Source organism: Chelonoidis abingdonii, chromosome 6 (assembly GCF_003597395.2).
Source record: "Chelonoidis abingdonii isolate Lonesome George chromosome 6, CheloAbing_2.0, whole genome shotgun sequence".
NCBI lineage: Eukaryota > Metazoa > Chordata > Testudines > Testudinidae > Chelonoidis > Chelonoidis abingdonii.
Genome location: NC_133774.1, coordinates 126949298 through 126955297, shown reverse-complemented (window position 1 = coordinate 126955297; position 6000 = coordinate 126949298). Strand labels below are relative to the sequence as shown.

Here is a 6000-nt window from a genome sequence, read left to right as displayed (position 1 = left end):
CAACAATGATTTTTGCCGCATCAGGCACTGGCATCTCAACCCAGAATTCCAAGGGGCGGGGGAGACTGCAGGAACTATGGGATAGCTACGGAATAGCTACCCACAGTGCAATGCTCCAGAAATCGACACTAGCCTCGGACCATGGACACACGCCGCCAAATTAATGTGCCTAGTGTGGCCGCGTGCACTTGACTTTATACAATCTGTTTTACAAAACTGGTTTATGTAAAATCGGAATAATCCCGTAGTGTAGATGTACCCTACGGGTATAAAACAGAACATGGGTCACATGCTTGGACTTTTCTTCCTCTCCCACCTATGCTGCAAGCAACAAGGACACTCAGGAGACTGAAGACTCCAATAGAGGAAACTGGCTGAGGTTTCAAGACTGAAACCTGTGTACTATGAACTGCAATATCCAGGGGAGTGAAAAAATTGCTTAATCTAGATGTTGCCCAGTCGAATAGGGTTAAGAGTTTAGACTGTGTGCTTGTTTTATTTTGTTTTGGTAACCACTCTGACTTTTTGCCTATCACTTAAAAACTATCTTTTGTAGTCAGTAAATTTGTTTAACTGTTTATCTTTACCAGTGAGTTTGCCTGAAATGTTTGGTAAATGTGCTTGTGTTGCTCGCCTTGGGCATTCTTCTGTGCCTGCAACACTTGGGTTTACAAAAGCTGCTGTATGTCCACTTTCCACTGATGAAGTGGTGAACCAATTAATAACTTGCATTGCTCAAAGTGTCTCAAGCAGTGCAAGATGGCATATTGCTGAGGTACAAGGCTGGAAGGTGGGAGGGATCTGGCTGGTGCCTTGTTCTGTGTGATTCATAGAACTGGAAGGGACCTCGAGAGGTCATCTAGTCCAGTCCCTTGCACTCAAGGCAGGACTAAGTATTATCTAGACCATCCCTGACAGGTGTTTGTCATGAGTGCTTTCGGAGTATTTACACAATCTAGCTGGGTGTAGGGCTCCACACGTAATTGTACTGAGTGATAACAGCACCTGAAGGAATTTGCTGCTTGTCACTAGCAAAGCATTGTGAGAGACAGCCCAGCCTGGAGAGTTAAGGGGGTACAGAGGTCCCACAGTCCCAGGCTGCAGCCTGGGGATCCCATCACAATCTCATCCTCTCACCTTTAATTTTTATTTATGCTTTCCTGCTTTAATTCCCAATTGGTTTATCATCTTTGAATGATAAAGTCACTGAATTTAACTAGTTGAATAAAATGAAATGAAATGAAGAAAGTATCCTTTGTGCACCTGGAGAATAGGCTACTGCTGTCAAAAGCTAGGTTGGTATTTCAACCAGCTCTGGCTTTAGGAGCTTAGCCAGTGGTTTCAACTAGTCCAATGGTCTGACTTTTTAAAAAAGTGATAGCAAATATGTACCGATTAATATTTATTTAATTAAAATTATTTCAATAGATTAAGGTTAGGCCTGAACACAAATTGTCAATTTCAAGATTAATTTTAAATATTTTAAAGAGATTTTAAAAAAAAAATCTGATTTAAATTAAAAAAAAACTTTTTTTTTTAAGAAAGTAATTGATTTTATCCACATTGCTGCAGGTGTCTAAAGTAATGTGGAGAACAAAAGAGAAGTCTATTAGATACAACATAAGAGACTGAAGGAAGAAAGGAGATGGGAAAGCAGAAGTTTATGAGGTGCTTTGGTTTAAAAACAAGTTGTTTGTTTTCAGGAGTTTTTGTACTGTTGGTTTTAATTGTTTTGGCCACAAACCTGCTAAACAATTTGCCAACCATTTAATAGAGAATAATAAGTTCAAATATGGCTCCTACTATAGATTTTCACAAAAATATTTACCAAGTGTAAGAGTAAAAAAAAAAAAAAATGTTTTACAGTTCTAGTAGAAAAAGGTTAACAAATTTCTTCCTGCAGCGTCTGTGCTACCAAGAGTAAAACTACCTAGAAACAAGTAAATAATTTTCACTGTCAATGTGGAATGTAATGCAAGAGGTAAATTCACTTAAAGAGCAAAAAGTGAATTTGATATTTAAAATTCTGTTTTAGTAAGTCAAGTTATTAGCAGCATGGGCATGGTCATTTGTTAACTTATGTGACTGAATGCGACCAGTGTAATTCTGCATAAAGTTGTTGGGTATGATGTGCAAGCTTCATATATATGTATAGAAATATGTATTATGCTAGCCGTATTTTTTAAATTCTCAAAAATTTAAGTAGTACTCTTTTCCTCTCCACAGAAAAGTAATAGCTCCAGTAGAGGGCACCAAACCACCAACTTTATAAAGCAAGCACATAAGCTAATAACAGATTCATTTTCTGCAGATCTGGGGAAAGAAGAGACTAAAAGCCCAGTCACGCAAGCCTGCATGAATGCTCTTCTAATGCAGTCAAAACCAGCTTCATACCAGGGGCCTGAACCTCAGAGGTGCCGAAACACAATAGCAGCATACACCTTTTAAAAGACAGACGCTGTGCTGTATTTTGACAGTATTTGAAACAATTAACCCAATCAAAATCCTCAGTAATCAGAGCTACAAATACTTTCTGTACCAAACAAAGTTGTAAGGAATCCATTTCAATTCCAAGCCCATTGAATTCCAGTTGATTAACTGGTTGTGATTTCTGACACAGAAACAAGCATTATCATTAGCAGTTCAGTTCTCATCCGTTCTTGGGAAGATCAGTATTTTAACCATTTTCAAGACTGAAAAATCTGAGCTGCTCTCATTTCTATGCCACAGTAACAGTCCACCATCTGTTTTGTTTGTCAGAGTACCTCCCTCCCTCCTGAGCACTGATTGGCTAAATAATTAAGCTAAAAAGCTTATCACATAACGATTGGTCCTCAGGTGACTATTAAGTGATCTGAGGTTAAAAGAGTAATGGATACCTTACTTTAACACAACCCATTTCAAAGCAAATCCCACCCATCTTCTCTGGCTCATTTATGTCAGGCCAAGACTGAAAGGACACCAGGATATAAGTCACTGAATGCAGCCCTAAAACATTCAGTAGAGCCCTCTCTCTCACTAGACTCTTCTCAAGTGTTTGAGGGCAGTCTTCGGGGCAGGGACTGTCTTCTTATCTGTGTTTACCCAGCAAAATAGATCCCTGGGACTTCAGGCACCATCATAATACAAGTATTTATTCTCTACCACCTTGAGCCTCATACTCTACAATACAGGAAGTGTGTTAGTGTCAAGTACAGGCAAGTGGGTACATACTTCATTGACAAGTCAGAGGACAGCAGAAATGAGGAAACACACACCAAGACACTCTAGCCTTATTTTAAAGAAGTTTCTTCTAAAGTAAAATAAATGGTCTGGAGGTTCTCACACAGACTTAAATGAACAGTTTGGGGTTTGTGAACAGGATCAAGGTGCTCCACCAAGATTTAAAATAAACGCTCACTCCATAAAATCCTCTTAATTGAGACATCTATTACATATCTTCTCCCAGTTAAGAGAAGATGCCATTTTTATAAAACTGAAAATCCTTAAAATATACTAATTAATAAAAAACACAAGACAATCAATTTTAATTCATTACATCAGAAAACCTAATAGCTCCCTGAAAAAAAGAAAAACCTTCACAAAAACCTAACGAATATACCTGATAATAAGCATGGAGAGTTCCTTTAATATAGGATTTTTCTGGAAAGCTTAAGGGAAGTCAGCCATGGATTTAAATGTGGCGATTGGAGTTAATGGTCTGCATTCACAGCCACAACTGAACCTTAAGCTATCAGAAAACTGGAGTTTAGACCACTGTATACTTACTGAACAAGTCCCTATTTAGAACTTTAGGGTATGACTAACTGCCGTTAAAAAACCATGCCACCATGTCTCAGAGCCCAGGTCAGCTGACTGGGGCTCACAGGGCTATAAATCTACAGTGTAGATGTTTGAGATCAGGCTAGACCCCAGGCTCCGAGACCTTGCAAGGACGGGAGGGTCTCTGAGCCTGGGGTCCAGCCTGACCCTGAACAGCTACACTGCAATTTCATAGCCCCGCAGCCCCAGCCTGAATCAGACAACCCAGGCCAGCCACCAGATCTTTTATTGCTGTGTAAACATACCTTTAGCTAGTACTATTTCAATTAAGCAGAAATAATTGTTCATTAACACTGAGCTAAACTGATTCCCCTGAAATGTCTCAGGGATAGCCTGTCATCTGTACAGTTATGTGAATAAAGTCCAACAAGCTATACTCTAAAAAGATGAATAAACCTACCCCACTTTCTCCAGTATTTGAGTTTCCATCCAATTTAAGCCCTGGGTCTCCTCATCTGAACAAATTTACAAATAGTATTCCAGAATCAGTCTTGAGTTCTCTTCACTAAAAGTGAAAAGAGAACAGGAGATGACGCTCAAAATGTTTAGATCTCCACATACGACCCTTAACATCAACATACATCTCTTACCATGGCATAGAAAGGCAGGAAAGTGAAGTCCCAGGCCCCCTCTGAACACTTTAGTGTGCTTTCACATGCACATAAAGAGAGAAGAAGTATTTTTCAAGTGTGGCAGAAACTTTAAGAATATTCTCCCATAAAACACAATTAATTTTGAAACTGGTGCAAAAGCAGACCACACTTGTTGCTTGAAGAAGCGTGTTTAAAACTAGAACAAAGATGCTTTTCACAATTACTTTAGGGAGGACTTAAATGCCTGAGGCAGATTATTGATTTCTTCCTAGTACTGTGTATTAGATGAAATTCACACCTTAGGTGCACTCTATTAACATAAACGTACTTTGTCTATTTCCTAATGAGACCAGAAATAACTTGCATAGCAGCACAACTCTTAACATACACTTAAGAGGCACGCGGAAGGTGGGAATATGAAAACATCTGGAAAATAAATTTGTATTCAGCGCTTTAGACCTTAAGAGTGTTCTTCACTCTTGGGACTCTCTCAGTTCTTCACTCAATATTGCAGGATTTTTTAAGAGACACCATCATTAACTTACATACATTTCTTGTTTGATGGACAGCAAAATAAAATCATTAAGATAATAGGTAGAAACTTTTCACTATATCTCAACAGCACTACTGTGACACAATGGTTGGTCAAGGTTTTAGAAAACTGGTAAAGTTAGGCTCGTAGGCTAGTATTTTTAAGGGACCTCAGGAAGTTGGGTGCCTAAGCGCCTTTGAATATCGCAAGCAAGAGCCCATAATTAGACAGCTCGTAAGTGGCCTGATTTGTTATGGGTGCTGAGAACCCAACAGCTCCTGTTGACTTCAATAAATTTTGTAGTAAAATGGCTGATAAGTAGTCACTGCCATGTAACTAGGTCTTAACACGGCTTCCTGAGTAACTGCTTCTAGCCCAATTTGAAATATTGGCAATACACCTCTACCTCGATATAACGTGACCCGATATAACATGAATTCGTATATAACGCAGTAAAGTAGTGCTCCGGGGGGCAGGGCTGCACACTCCGGTGGATCAAAGCAAGTTTGATATAACACGGTTTCACCTATAATGCGGTAAGATTTTTTTGGCTCCTGAGGACAGTGTTATATCAAGCTAAAGGTGTATTTACTATTATAGACAAGTTAAAACATCCAACTTACATAAGAATTTCCATACTGGGTCAGACCAAAGGTCCATCTAGCCCAGTACCCTGTCTTCTGCCTAATGCCAGGTGCTTCAGAGGGAATGAACAGCACAGGCAATCATCAAGTGATTCATCCCCTGCAGCCCATTCCCAGTTTCTGGCAAACAGACACTAGGGACACTTCAGAGCATGGTTCTGCATCCCTTCCCATCCTGGCTAATAGCCACTGATGGACCTATCCTCCGTGAGTTTAACTAGCACACTTAATGCTACTCTATGTTCTGTTGCCAATTCAGAAACAGTCAAACATCAGAAATCCCAGGGAGGTATATTTTTATTGGATTCTTCAAACAGCTGAACCAATATAACTTTTATTAAGTAAAAGAAAATATGTATAAACAGGCATGATCTTCAGCCACAGGCTATTTGCAATAGTTAAGGTATTA

The 6000-nt window shown here is 39.3% G+C and overlaps 1 protein-coding gene across 2 annotated transcripts in view; it reads right to left on the bottom strand.

The window, feature by feature from the left end:
- The window catches only part of PCGF3 (polycomb group ring finger 3), a 71193-nt gene that overhangs the window by 63077 nt on the left and 2116 nt on the right, over window positions 1–6000 (bottom strand). For both annotated transcript variants that reach the window (XM_032767091.2, XM_032767093.2), the window contains exon 2: window positions 4223–4327. The gene's annotated coding sequence lies outside the window, so the exon portion shown is untranslated. The remainder of the gene's footprint in view (window positions 1–4222; window positions 4328–6000) is intronic.